Source organism: Bubalus kerabau, chromosome 2 (assembly GCF_029407905.1).
Source record: "Bubalus kerabau isolate K-KA32 ecotype Philippines breed swamp buffalo chromosome 2, PCC_UOA_SB_1v2, whole genome shotgun sequence".
NCBI classification, from domain to species: domain Eukaryota; kingdom Metazoa; phylum Chordata; class Mammalia; order Artiodactyla; family Bovidae; genus Bubalus; species Bubalus kerabau.
In genome coordinates, this window is record NC_073625.1 from 128,294,400 (window position 1) to 128,309,643 (window position 15,244).

Sequence of the window (15,244 nt, forward strand, 5' to 3'; positions counted from 1 at the left end):
GTGAGGGAAAGTGCCACACAGTTTCTAGATCATTCCAAGCACAGGGCACAGCACCAGCAAAATCCTTAAAACAGAGAGAAGGCTGAAACAGGTGACCTGGTGAAGAGTAGGAGCAGATCATATCAAAGGGTTTTTATTAGTCAGACAGGAAGCTACTGGAGTTTTGAGCAGAGTGACTTGATGTTACTTCTGTTTAACAGGATCACTTTGGCTGCTGTGTTGATAGAAAGGGGCAAGGGTAGAAGAAAGAAGGTTAAGTTAGGAGGTAGAAGTGACTGGACTCTGCCTGTATGTTTAGGGCAGAGCCAACAGGACTTCCTCAAGGATCAGATGGTTGGCATGAGAGAAAGAGGGGCATCAAGGATAACTCCAAGGCTGAGAAACAATAATGATAGAATTGTCTGTTACCGAGATTAGGAAAATTAAAAAGAAGTTTGATGAGAGAGATGATCAGCTGTTCAGTTTTGAACATGCTAAATTTGAGATGAATGTTAGACATATACATGGAGATGTTAAGCTGGTAGATGTTTATACATCTGGAGCTCAGAGGAGAGGTCTAAGCTGGAGATTAAAAATGTTTTGGTATTTAAGGTATTAAAACTTTGAGAGTAGATAAGAGAAATGAGTCTAGGTAGAAAAGAGATAAGGTCCTAGGATTGATCTCTAGGGCACTCCAGTGTTTAGAAGTCAAAAAACTGAAGAGAAACAGAGTAGACTACAAGGAATAGTCAGAGAAGTGGGAGGAAAGTCTGAAGGGTGCGATGAACTGGAAGACAAGTGAAGAGAATGTGTTCAGGAAAAGATAAGTGATTATCTATGGCAGTGCTATACTATTATTTAATGACCAATTTAGTACATGTGTGCAAATTTTGAAATAATCTTAATATTCTAACCTCTATATTCATTAAAGATACTGGATAAAAATTTCATTGACAATCAGGATTTATTAACTTCAGAAGATATAAAATATTATGCTATAATAGAATATATTAACATACATGTGTATATGTATGAATATATATTCTAATTTGTTTTTCAACTAGAACAGCATTTCTATGAATTTCAATTTTAGCATTTCAATCTTGAATAGCATTTCATTCTATGAATGAAACCTTGTTCCAAGGGTTATTAAAAAGAGTTCTAGCCACACATACGTGAAAGTTGCTCAGTGGTGTTGGACTCTTTGCTAGCCACATATAGGTTTGGAAAATGCTAATTTGCATTATAAATTTCTAAAAAAGAATGTGACATTTTCCAAACTTAAGTCATTATAGAACCGTTTTGGTTCACGAAGTATCTTTTAGCTGTATCAGCCTTTCTGAGTAACACAGTTCAGGAAATATTGAGTTAAAACCTGGGACAATTTTTTTTGTCCTCACTGTAGCAAAATTTGTGTCAGCAAAGTTGTTGGGGATATTTTCTTTCTGCCATTTCAACACTTTTACTGAAAACAAGATCCTTCTGCTCCTATACCACTTATGCCAGAAAATATGATGACCTTTGCTTTATTTTTACACTGATAGTTCTGTCTGTTCTCAAGTTTTTACTGTTACTCATCAAATGCCAAAATGAAGAGACGTTTGATTTCCTTAAAAAATGAACATAAAGTTCCATCAAAGAAAATATGTAAAGCAAAATGAGTACATTTTAAATTAGCATAAAGTATACTTATATACTGTTAGAATAATGTATACTTAAGAGATTAAATATAACCCAATATGATCATTTAAGTAGCAACATGTTATAAAGCTTTTGTTGAAATTACCTTCCCTTTATGCAAATTGTTCACCTTAATGTTTCTGTGGTGTTGGATAAGACTCTTGAGAGTCCCTTGGACTGCAAGGAGATCCAACCAGTCCATTCTGAAGGAGATCAGTCCTGAATATTCACTGGAAGGACTGATGCTGAAGCTGAAACTCCAATACTTTGGCCACCTGATGCGAAGAGTTGACTCATTAGAAAAGACCCTGATGCTGGGAAAGATTGAGGGCAGGAGGAGAAGGGGACGACAGAGGATGAGATGGTTGGATGGCATCACTGACTTAAAGGACGTGGGTTTGAGTGAACTCTGGGAGTTGGTGATGGACAGGGAGGCCTAGTGTGATGCATTTCATGGGGTCACAAAGAGTCAGACATGACTGAGCGACTGAACCGAACTGAATGTTTCTGTAGTGTTCTTGCTACTACTGCTAAGTTGCTTCAGTCGTGTCCGACTCTGTGCGACCCCATAGACAGCAGCCCACCAGGCTCCCCTGTCCCTGGGATTCTCCAGGCAAGAACACTGGAGTGGGTTGCCATGTCCTTCTCCAATGCATGAAAGTGAAAAGTCAAAGTGAAGCCGCTCAGTCGCATCTGACTCTTCGCGACCCCATGAACTGCAGCCCACCAGGCTCCCCCGTCCCTGGGATTCTCCAGGCAAGAACACTGGAGTGGGATGTCTCCCCATATTCTGACTTTGAAATATGTGGAACATAAATTCTTTTTTTAAAGTCATGTTTTCATTATTTCCCTAAAAGTCTAATGTTCATTTACTTCCCTTCTATCTGAAAAATAGAACAGGATAGACGTTGCCTTCCAAAAGTACTGCTTATCTCCAGGTCAAAGATAGAAAGGAGAAAGGTAAAAAAATAAGAAAAAGTCAAATAAAAGCATATTTTGCCACTGGAACACCACTTAGCTAAATATTGTCCTCTTTTGTCTCAAAATGCCATCTCTGTTTAATGAAACACTGCAGAGTTTATTGTCTACCCCTCTTGCAGCCCTCACTTTATCTCTGGCCTACAGGCATTTCCAGAATTCTCAGTTTTGTTTAGTTTTCATTTATTTATTTTAAATGACAAGAAAAAGACAACACAGAATTTGGAACGTATACATCTCATGAACAGAAAGACATGTATTACTGCACAATGTCCCATTTAATTTCACATGTACACAGAATAGCTGATTTTGGTTACTCTATCAGTGAAAGGTTTCTTGAAGTCTAATTCACCTATTTAACTCCCAATTCTCCACCCCAATTCAGTGGTTGATTGTATAAAAACCTTTCCCCCTAGTTTTATGGAGATATAATTGACATACAACCTTATATTAGTCTAAGGTATGCAATACAATAATTTGATATATGAGTAACTTGATATATGTGTATATCGCACAATGAAAAGCCTATTTCTAAGCCTCCAATTATGTATCTTAAAAGGAAGTCACAACCACTGGAATCTCATACTACCCTACAAGTAGGAGAAGTCAGAGTAACTGAGGTCCTGGTTGGTATCTTTGACAGCAAACTTTTGAATCAACCTTGGAAATGTCCTAACACAACAGAAGCAGAGGCTGATAGCTATGATGGTCAGCATCAAATTTATACCAATAGGAAATTTCCTAATATAGAAAGCAAGTATTTTTATAAGAGTAATCTCACAAGTTCTTATAGTTAAACCAAATAGGTTTTCTGGGTTCCTAGGTAAGACTCAAATGTCTGTTACCTGTGCCACAGAACAGAGTTCATGATTCAAGTCCAATTATCATTTCTGAGCAATTCTTTAACGAGTCAAATTTACAATCTGCCCTTAGTCACTATGGAGAGCCTTCTTACATTAACTTTACCCCAGTTTAATGTTACTATTATCAATTCACTCACTTTGTTTTGTTCTTTTTATATGTCTTCATCCCACTGTACTATATGCCTTTTTAGAAGCTGCTTCAAATATTAAGAACAAAGCAAGCTATAAATAAATTTAATTAATTCATCTTTTTAAAAGTCATTAAAAAATACTAGGTCCCCATAATTCGGTTTATAGGACTCATTGTCCCAAACACATACCTCTGTGAACATCAGTTGAATTCATTCACTTAATAAATCTCTTCTAAACACCTACTGTGCATCTGGCACTGTTCTGGTGCTGGGGAGAGCACTGGTGAACAGGACATCAGGCAGAGATAAGTACCAGGGAGAAAAGTAAAGCAGAGAGGGGAATAGGGGTGTCTTGTGGGTGGTGGTGAGGTTACTATTTTAAATAAGTTGTTAGAGCCTTAATGAGAAGGTAACATAAGACTTGAAGGATCTGAAGATGAGGGATTAAACCACATAGATATCTGCTATTGTTTAACTGCTAAATTGTGTCCAACTCTTTTTGCAACCCCATGAACTATAGCCCACCAGTCTCCTCTGTCCATGGGATTTCCCAGGCAAGAATACTGGAGTGGGTTGTCATTTCCTTCTTCATGGAATCTTCCTAACCCAGAGACTGAACCCACGTCTCTTGTGTCTCCTGCACTGGCAGTCAAATTGTTTAATACCTCACCAGGAAGCCCAGTTGAGAGACTAAGAATCATTAACTTTTAGGTTGAGGGTTCTTTTCTCTAAAACACATAGGTTCTGAGAGCATAATCTAACCTCACATATTTTTACCACTTCATCCTCATCTTCTTAGTGTTGACTCAGGTTTTTATAGGATACAACAAAAGACCTGATTCTAAGCTTATCATGCTAAATTTTCACTTCTCTATCAGTGAAAACTTATGGCCCTGGACACACATTCTTTTGGAAAGCACAGATTCTTTGGCTGTAGTCTAAAGGAACATAAGCAACATGAAAGACCCTAAAGGCCAAAGAAATTGAAGAGAAATCAGAGAGAAGGATATAAAAGGTAAGATACTAATGGACTTTAGTCATTTAAGCTTTTATTTTTGTGAGAGGATTCAAAGGAGAGCTTTAATACAGGTGGGACTTGAGGCTTTTGAAGAGGATCTAAGTCTTGATGAAGTAATTCAAACTCAAATCTTGAACACATAATTATGGTAGGCCCCAGGGTCTTCAAAAACTTGTACTTGATACTTTAAAACAAAACACAGAAAGATACTACTAGCAAGTCTAATAAAAGTTCTTGAGGGATTTGAAAAACTGTAATTCTTTGACCAGTAATTAATCAGATTGCTAGATACTATGCTGAAAGAGCAAAAGAAGAAAACAAAAAGGAATTAAGAAGAAAAGGAAAGAGATTTTAAAGAGATATAGTGTACTGAAAGAATAAATATGTTCATGGGTTTATCACTTTGATTAACATTCTTCACATCAAATTGCAACTGAATTTAAAGTTCTTATAGAGCCACCATGGGCTGTAGTCAGATAAGCTGATTTAATGATAATTTCCTGGGCTTTTGATTTTTGAAAGCATGGCCAAAATATTTATTGGATGAGACAACAAAAATGAAATTGATTTTGTGGGGTAAATAAAGAAGCTAAATTGGGAATATCATGGTTTGAGAAGATTTAAACGGGTAGAAAAATTAACAAAGCCTTCAAATGGAAAATTTCAGACCACTTTGCAAGTTCAAAAGATAAACATGTAGTATATCTCACTGACTACTCTTGTGCTCATTCTAACTTATTTCTTTAATCTGCTTTAGTAAACATGCTTTTTTGTTCCTCAAGAAAGAATTAAGCTTTTAAAAATTAATAAGAGCAATTTGTGTTTACTGAGTCTATACTTTGTGCCAGGACTACTCTAAGCACTTTGAGTAATTCCTCAAAATGATCTCATAAATTAAGTATTACTATTATCTCCAATTTACATGTGAAGAAACTGAATTCCAGAGAAGTTAAGAAATTTCAGGTAGCTTCCGGAGCTAGTAAAGGGTGGAATCAGAATTCAAACTCAGGCCAACCAGCCCCACAGCACCAACCTACACCCACTCCTCTAACAAAACTGTTTTCATTACACAAAGCTTTCCAGAACTAGGGCTTTCTTTAAGTCAACATTGTGTCATGTCACAATCTTTCACTGCATATTCAGAATAGCAAGCTGCTGCTGCTGCTAAGTCGCTTCAGTTGTGTCCGACTCTTGCGACCTCATAGACGGCAGCCCACCAGGCTCCCCCATCCCTGGGATTCTCCAGGCAAGAACACTGGAGTAGGGTGCCATTTCCTTCTCCAATGCATGACAGTGAAAAGTGAAAGTGAAGTCTCTCAGTCGTGTCCGACTCTAAGCGACCCCATGGACTGTAGCCTACCAGGCTCCTCTGTCCATGGGATTTTCCAGGCAAGAGTACTGGCGTAGGTTGCCATTTCCTTCTCCACAGAATAGCAAGTGTAGTGACTAATTTACGTTTTCCAACAGTAGTAAGGTAGAATCAGTTTCAGACGTCAATACTCAGAAGTGACATCCTATAGGGACGTCAAAGCACTTTAAAGCATGCGGCTTCCCTGGTGGCTTTGTGTGTGTGTGTGTCTGTGTGTGTGTTAGTCACTCACTCATGTCTGACTTTGTGACTCCATGGACTGTAGCCTGCCAGGCTCCTCTGTCCGTGGAAATCTCCAGGCAAGAATATTGAAGTGGCTAGCCATTCCCTTCTCCAGGGGATCTTCCTGACCCAGGAACTGAACCCGCGTCTCCTGCACTGACAGGTAGATTCTTCTAGATGGTAAAGAATCTGCCTGCCAATGCAGGAGATGTGGGTTTGATCCCTGGAGCCTCTGCACCACAACTACTAGGACTGTGCTCTAGAGTCCGAGAGCTGCAACTACTGAGCCCGTGCTCTGCAATAAGAGAAGTCGCCACAGTGAGAAGCCCACACGCCGCAACTTCGAAGTAGCCTGGCCTACCAACAACTAGAGAAAAAGCTTGTGCAGCAACAAAGACCCAGCACAGCCCAAAGTAATAATAATAAAGCATGTCACTTAAATATTAACAGTGGTAGAGGATTATAGATGACTTTACTCCTTTTGGGAGGGATATACATATCCTTTTTTTCTACATCCTATTTTTTATAAAGTGGACATGGATTATTTACATGATTTTTAAAAAAGGTTTTTTAAGCATGTCATCATCTTTATTAGCATTAATATATATAAACTTACAATAAAATTATCAGGTTAAGTTTGTTCCTACTCTATTTGAAGAGAAAGAAATTCAAGGTAGAGTAGGCTTTACAGTAATAATAAAATAATAATAGCTATTATTTACTTAACACCTATTATAAGCAAAGCTTTTACATACACTTACTTTTCAGTAACTTCTTATTTTCTAGAAGAGATTGAGGCTTAGACTGAATAATAAACTTAATTAATAGAACAGCAAGTAGATACTAGAGCCCAGATCCAAATCTATGTTTACTGCTCTAGAGGCCTAACTCTTTATACCGTACAATGCACGTACCCTCTCCAGATGCCAAATATCTGTCTTACAAAACAAACTAAAGAAATCTTTCTAAAATTTAGGTATTCTTAAATAGAAAATACTGAACACAAATTATTTAAGTTCAGTCAGGGTTATCATTTTGAATATCCATGAACACAGAAGAGTTTTCATCTCACCAAAAAGCCTGGGTTGCTACCAATTTCAAATTAATTGGTCAATTTTCTGCCTTTGTTGCTGTCCACACCTGTCAATGTGCCTGCCTCTATTTGATGGGCTTCCCTTGTGGCTCAGCTGGTAAAGAATCCTCCTGCAATGCAGGGAGACCTGGGTTTGATCCCGGGGTTGGGAAGATCCCCTGGAGAAGGGAAAGGCTACCCACTCTAGTATTCTGGCCTAGAGAATTCCTTGGACTGTATAGTCCATGGGGTCGCAAAGGGTTGGACACAACCGAGTAACTTTCTTTTTGGCCCACTCAGAATCTATTGCTTCTAATACACTGGAGTTAGATCCAGTTAATTAAGCATGTTAAACTGTGTCTAAATGTAAATGAACTGAGTAAAGACCTGAGAAAAGCATATAGATTTTGTGTCTTATAATTTGGAAGCTCAGGTAATTTTATTTCCTGGTTATATGTTAACTGAAGTTAGTAGCTGAATGAGCAGCAGGTAAATTAGCTCTCAGAATTTAAATACAGGGCTAACAGAACATATACACATACCATAATAAAACACTTTACTGCAGTATAATTTTTTTTTCAGATTTAAAAGATACCTTATTAATAATTTGGTACACTCTTCCAAACAATGAGAAGTACCCTCTACAACACTGCCAACATTCAAAATTTGCATAAGAGACCCTAACGACTCGGCGTTCACTGCCTCTGGACACAATCTGCTCCACTGTGGACTAGTTCTATCTATACCTTCTCTCATTTAGAACTAATTTTGGCTTCAAATAACAGAACAAGTGCACTTCCTATGGCATTTCTCCAACTGTTCCCAAGTCGTCTTTTTTCTAAACAAAGTAGTCTCAGTGCTCTCAACTTGGATCATCACAGTCGTCCTTTTATATAATCATAAGATTGATTAAAAACAATTCTCTCCTTCTTCCAGGTTTATCTAATAATTAATATACAAAAACTAATTGCTTTGTAGGTAATGGGTCCAATTAACCCATTTTGGTCATATACAATTGGCACACTAGGAAAAGCTTATGAATCTAGCTGAATTCAAAGTGAACAGCAATATACTTTTCAGTTCTTCTTTTTCCCCTCACTCAAAACAATGGCACAAAACAGAATCTTAAAAGATACCCTTAACCATAATCTTACATGTTACTAAATTTTAACTTTCTCATCCTCAGGCTTTTGTCTACCTTTATATCACTTGGGCCCTGTGAATGATCTTTCAACACTGCCAAAATTCTTCAAGCTGTTCTCACAGTTATGAATTAACCGCTAACAGTCCAGCTCTGAGGCCTTAAAATTCTGATTTTTTTTTTTCTCTTGTATTAACTGGATACCTTTCTATGAAGAATTTGTAGTTTTCACACAAAAAATATATATAAAATATATTTATGTGTGAAATAATAATATATACACATTTAAAATATATAATGTATTATATATGTACCTGCACACACACACACATGTATCTGCCCAATTCTATGTTCTCTACATATAATTTACTTTCATTTCTTTTCTTTCTATAAGTCACCTTTACTACATTCATCTTGACTCAGGAAAACACAGTCTACCCTTGGATTCAATTCATTGCTATCCATTCCCTTAGCAAGAATAAGGACTCCTACTTTAGGCATTCTGCCCAGTGATTCCCCCTCCTCCCAACCTTCTGTGGCCAGTACTGATTAGTCTTACAGATCTCAAGAAGCAAAGCATTATTTGATAGAAATGATTTATGTGCAAAACAGTCAGCCAGTGTGGTATTGATCTGAAACACCTGGCATAGCATAATCTGTTCTATTCTATTAATCATGACTCAGCCCCTAGATTAAAGGCCTTCATTTTGCTTCTAACAAGACACACAGTGATATATTTTATATGACAGTAGTGTCACATAGGTATGTGTCTCACATAGCCTATTCTCCAGCAAGTTTCAAATAAAATCCCTCCACTAACAAAATGGTACTGTTACATCTTCAAATTTCTTGTATAACTCACTGTACTGATACACTACTCTTAATCCAAATTTCACCCAATGAAAGTGTAGAGAGACAAAGATGGCTAGAGAAGTAAGTCATCAGAAATTTTTGCTGAGTCCAAGGCAGAGAAACAGGCAATTCAAAGGAATATTCTCAATGCAGAATGAAATTATCCAAATATATCTAAGTGATCTTTCTGGCTTCCTGGTTTTATAACAGAGAGAACAAGCCATTCTTTGAAATGCCTTAAGCCAGTTCCAGACTTCAAGAACAAAGTAAAATAATAACAGTAAGGTCTGTTTAAAGAGTAGAGTTGCTAAATAGTAATTCAATGCAAACAAGTCCATCCATTCAGCAATAAAGAGAGGTTCAGAAGAACCGTGGCAATCCAACACAAGCATAGCTTGCAAACCAAGGTAACAACACCCGCATCGCATAGGGAGGTCAGGCACAAGCTATGAAGTGTGTATGGGCGTTGAACTCGGCAACACTAAGCACCTAATTTATTAACAAATTCTTATTATGAATAATAATCTAATGCCAAGATTACAAACATATTAAAACATCACCAAACCTTTCATGCAGCTCTGAAATAAACAACTCACTTGTGCAACCTCATTCCTCCTGAATAGTGCAAATAATCATAAGGACAATAGAAATAAGGAATAGTAATGAGTTCACATAATTAACCTAAAGCCTTGCTGTTTGTTTCTTAGCATTAAAAATAAATGTTCAGAGTAAATAACAACAACAACAACAACAATCCACCAGAAAGAGAATACAGAAAAAACATGAGACTCCTTCCTTCTCTAGACTTCTAGTCTCATTACCTGGGAGTACCTGTTCCTTAAGTGCCGTAAGTTCCTTACGTGGATCTGAAGAAATTTTACAGGTATGTATAGAAATACATGCTTTCAAAAACACAAATGAAAATATACTATACATACAGTTCTATATTGTTTATGTCAGTTAACAATGTATCTTAGAGATTTTTCCTTATCCCCATCTATGGATCTAACTCATTCTAAGAGCAGCAAATACTACATTCTATAAAAGCGTTCATTTAACCAGACTCTGCTGAGGATGTTTAGGTTATTTCTAGTTGTTGTTGTTGTTTTCTTAATTTCAAATAATATGGTGATGAATATGTTTATAAACAAATTTTTATGTGCAAGTGCAAATATATCTGAAAGATGGATTCCTAGAAGTAAAACCTATTTTTAGAAATGAACGCATTCCAAACAAGAAGCCAGTTTGTCTACAGAGACCAGGAAAAACTACAAGTTTAATAATTAATTAGTGATTAAAAGGTACCTAATATTATTGCAAGGTTAGAAGTTAAAAGTTTTTAAAATTAAAAACTCTTCAACCAGGAAAAATAGAAATTGTAAAAAGAGAACCTTTGCCCCTAGGACAGAAAGATTAAAGACCTGGAGAATGAATCATCTAAGATATTTTTTAAAATGGAGAAAAAGGAAAATAGCATACGTAAGATAGGATTTTTTTTAAGACAGTTAGGGGCTTCTTTTCTTGCTTTAACCTAAAGCATAAAATAAAATTGGCTAGATTTGGGACACATACTATTACAGAGCCAAATTTGGATGTGCGATGATTTAATGACTGTTTGCAACCCCATACTTACAGGTTCTAAAATGTTGAAGGAAGATTCAACAGAAAGAAAACAGAGCAATAATGTTCCAAGAATAACATATCTTGTCAATCTTTCTAATTTCTGATCAGTTTTACAGAGAAATATATATATATTCCCTCATATATAATGAACAAAACTCAAACTTCTTTGGAAGATCCGGATTAAAATATAATTCAAAGAGATTCAGCCTATATTTTTCAATCAAAATCCTATAATTTTCTAGACCAATCCAGAGCTATTCTATCAATATTTTTCACCTAACATAAAACAGTTACAACTTACCTTTCCCAAAGTGCTAGGATTTGAATGCCAAAATACAAACTGATTCATGTTTTTGTCCTTTACTGGTCCATAGATTTCTTTAAACGAAGTCCATATTAGCTTCCACAGATATCAGCGTTCTGCAAAACTGAAAACCTCAAGAACGTCAATGCACATATCTAAGTCACCACTTGGATACCAATTTATTATGAATAACAGTTACCATAAGTATTACAAATATAGTTATTTAGATATGCAGAATTAATGGACATAACATTGAACAGCACACTGAGGTAGAAAAATTAGACTTTATGACATTAATATTAACATCAATCTAGAGGCTCTCAAAACATTACTTTTTCCAAATTTACATGTATCCTAAAGGACATACCATAGTAAGAGCACAGAAAGGTGAAAATCATTTGGATGCCAATTTCCAGAAATTGGGAAAACAAGGTTTAAAGGCAGGCAAACTTTAAAAATTGTATGACTTCAATAAGGTATTCAAATCTCTACTTTTAGTTTTTTCCAACCTATTTTTAATAACATCTTAGATCATTAAACCTAAAAATGCTTACTAGTTTCTTCCTTGTAAAACAAACAAAAAGCCGTAAATTCAGGTTTTCCTACTCCATTACATCCAAACTAATAACAACATTCTAGAACCATTTCAAAAGCAGAGACATTACTTTGCCAACAAAGGTTCATCTAGTCAAGGCTATGGTTTTTCCTGTGGTCATGTATGGATGTGAGAGTTGGACTGTGAAGAAGGCTGAGTGCTGAAGAATTGATGCTTTTGAACTGTGGTGTTGGAGAAGACTCTTGAGAGTCCCTTGGACTGCAAGGAGATCCAACCAGTCCATTCTGAAGGAGATCAGCCCTGGGATTTCTTTGGAAGGAATGATGCTAAAGCTGAAACTCCAGTACTTTGGCCACCTCATGCGAAGAGTTGACTCATTGGAAAAGACTCTGATGCTGGGAGGGATTGGGGGCAGGAGGAGAAGGGGACGACAGAGGATGAGATGGCTGGATGGCATCACGGACTCGATGGACGTGAGTCTGAGTGAACTCCGGGAGTTGGTGATGGACAGGGAGGCCTGGCGTGCTGCGATTCATGGGGTCGCAGAGTCGGACACGACTGAGCGACTGATCTGATCTGATCTCATTTGACAGTATGAAACCCCTACACACAATCACCTCCCTAGATCTAAATCAATCAAGCTTCTAGATAGGGATTCATGCCCAGATCTTACTACAAGCCTGATGTGTCATCTGCACTTTTTTCCCATTTGACAACCAGAAAGAATCAGGTTATTTAGGTCTATGCCCACTCTTTGAGTTTCCCAGGTGGCGCTAGCAGTAAGCCTGCCAGTGCAGGAGACAGAAAAGACATAGGTTGGATCCCTGGGTCAGGAAGGTACCCTGGAGGAAGAAATGGCAGCCCACTGCAGTATTCTTGCCTGGAGAATCCCATGGACAGAGGAGCCTGGTGGGCTGTATAGTACATAGGGTTGCAAAGGGTGGGACACCACTGAAGGGACTTAGCACATGCCCACTCTTTATTCCATTCAAGACACCTAAACAAATACTTCACTATGGAAACAATTTAACCCACAGAGATTCATTCTTTTGGAAGCCTCCTACAACTATTTGGAAGGAGTTAACCCTTTATGTGGACTTCCCAGGTGGCTCAGTGGTAAAGAATCCACTTGCCAATGCAGGAGACACAGAAGACACGGGGCAACAGTTCTATCCCTGGGACAGGAAGATCTCCTGGAGTAGAAAGCAGCAACCCACTCCAGTAATCTTGTCCAGAAAATTCCAGGGACAGAGGAGCCTAGTCGGCTGCAGTCCATGGGGTTGTAGAGTCCGAGGCACAAAGCACAAAACTTTTGTGTACCCACCAATCTCTGACTGGACCTTTGTATATAACTTTTTTAATCTTTGTTATGAAATACTTCTCATTTACATTTCAAATGTAAAAAGCACCCCAGTTTAAGAAAGAAAACATTATGAAAAAGAAAAATAATTTCCTATTACAGAAAAGAAGCACTTAAAACACTAATTGGGCTTCCCCGGTGGCTCAGTGGTAAAGAATCCGTCTCCAGTGCAGGATCCGCAGGAGTTTTGGGTTTAATCCTTGGATGAAGATCCCCTGGAGCAGGACCTGGCCACCCATTCCAGTGTTCTTGCCTGGAGAATCCCAGGACAGAGGAGCTTGGCGGGCTACAGTCCCTAGGGTCGCAGAGTCGGGCAAGACTGAAGCGACTGAGCAAGCAGGAACACCAACACTAATTAGAAGCTCATTGCTACAACTGCAATTTATTTGATGGCCAACTCCTGGCCAGTATCATTCACCTGGAAGTTATTCCCAGAAAAGTGAAGGAACCTGAAAAAAGTCAAACTGATCGCCTTTCCTCTCCACCAACCCCAGGGAAATTTATTAAGACACATTTCTAAGTTTCAAAAACCACAAAACAACAACAACGTCCCGAACCTCTACTGCACTGACATTCTCAAAGCCACTAGTTAGCAAACTAAGCTGGCATCATTTCTACATTCAGAAGTAGGAACACTGAAGTTTAGAAGCTCCCCCAGGTGAGTCAGAATTGGGTTCGTGCGTTCATTAATTCATTTATTTGACAGCATCTAATGATGCCTAATAGTGACAAGGCACTGTCCTAGATTAAGAAATGAAAAGACGATGTCGCTGTTCCCTACTAGCAGAATAGGATGGGGGACCGGGTAGGAGGGAAATTAACTCTAGATAGCTCATCTCAGTGTCCAGGTTCTGTGTCTTCACCTCCGAGCGCCAACAGTCATGAGCCTGTGACCATCACCTCCCCCACCCCAACCCCCTCACCCAAGCCATGACCGATTCCTAAAAGACTCAGTCTATCTGTTATTTCCTCCATGACCTCGGCCCTCACGACCCCGTTCCTATAAAGTTCTTCGTATCCCTATCTCTCCAGCGAGCCGTATGCCAAGGAGCCTTTCCTCCAGCCCCGATAGCAAGCGAGAGCCACGTTTCCCTGCCCGAGTTTGGAGTTTTGAGCAAACTGAGCCCCCAAGCCCAACTTCCACCCGTGTCCGGTCCGGGTTCGGCACGCAAGTTACCTGCCTGGAATCCACGGTTCCAGGACGACCACGGACGCTCCGCCCCGCCCATCGCGACGCCCTCCACAACCAGGTACCGCCTCCGGGGTGTAACTTCCGGGTGTCGCGTCCGGCCCGAATGCCTCCCGGGCCCGCAGTCCCTCTAAGTCCCCAACGCAGTTAGTTGACGCTACTTCCGGCCTGTTCCCCGGTTCTCTCGAGATTCAGGCGTTCTCCAGATCTTGTTTACCAGGTTTTTTTTCCGCCTGTTTTCCTAAACTCCGGCTATATAGTCCAGCCTGGAGAAGTGTGGATTTTTTGTTTGTTTGTTTCTTTTCAAACTTTTTTGCCGGCTTCTGTAGCCTTCTATGATGGCTTGCGCCTGCCACTTCTCTACCTTGAACATCATCACTGTTCTCCAGACTCGTCAAGTCCCTCGGACAGTCACAATGTTTTCTCAATTTTGCTCAAGTGATGCTACCTCTCACTTGTAACCATATTACCTAGGCAGATTACTTAACTTCTCTGTGCCATTTTCCTCAAGATTGAAACAGATGATACTAGTACCTAGAATATAAGGTTGGCGTGAGTGTATTGTTTGAGGAAATACATGGAAAGCGCTGACACAGTGAAAGCATTCAAAGAGTGCTAACTATAACCAGTTACATAACTCTGGTTGGAACATATAAGTGGTAAAGGAGGGTGGAGCCGGTTTTCTTGTTATCCTCAGCTTTTAGTTAAGTGATTGATTAATGGTGCTTGGTACTTTCCCATCTGAACTGTGAGCTTCTCCAGACAAAGAGGGAATTTTGTATAAGAATCAATTTCAATGCTACTTGAAATCACCCACTTGGGTACTGTGCTACCCAATTTGGGGGAGATGAATAAAACCCAAACCTTGCCTTCAAAAAGGTGGAGATGCTTAAAGGTTATTATGGGA

At 38.8% G+C, this 15,244-nt stretch overlaps 1 protein-coding gene across 3 annotated transcripts in view; it reads right to left on the bottom strand.

Annotated features, from left to right (window-relative positions):
• MAP3K13 (mitogen-activated protein kinase kinase kinase 13) overlaps positions 1-14,509 on the bottom strand; it is a 158,871-nt gene extending 144,362 nt beyond the window's left edge. For 2 of the 3 annotated variants that reach the window (XM_055568835.1, XM_055568836.1), the window contains exons 1-2: positions 14,326-14,509; positions 11,230-11,356 (exon numbers count right to left, since the gene is read on the bottom strand). The gene's annotated coding sequence lies outside the window, so the exon portion shown is untranslated. The remainder of the gene's footprint in view (positions 1-11,229; positions 11,357-14,325) is intronic. The other variant, XM_055568838.1, reaches the window with a different exon arrangement.
• Positions 14,510-15,244: the final 735 nt, after the last annotated feature.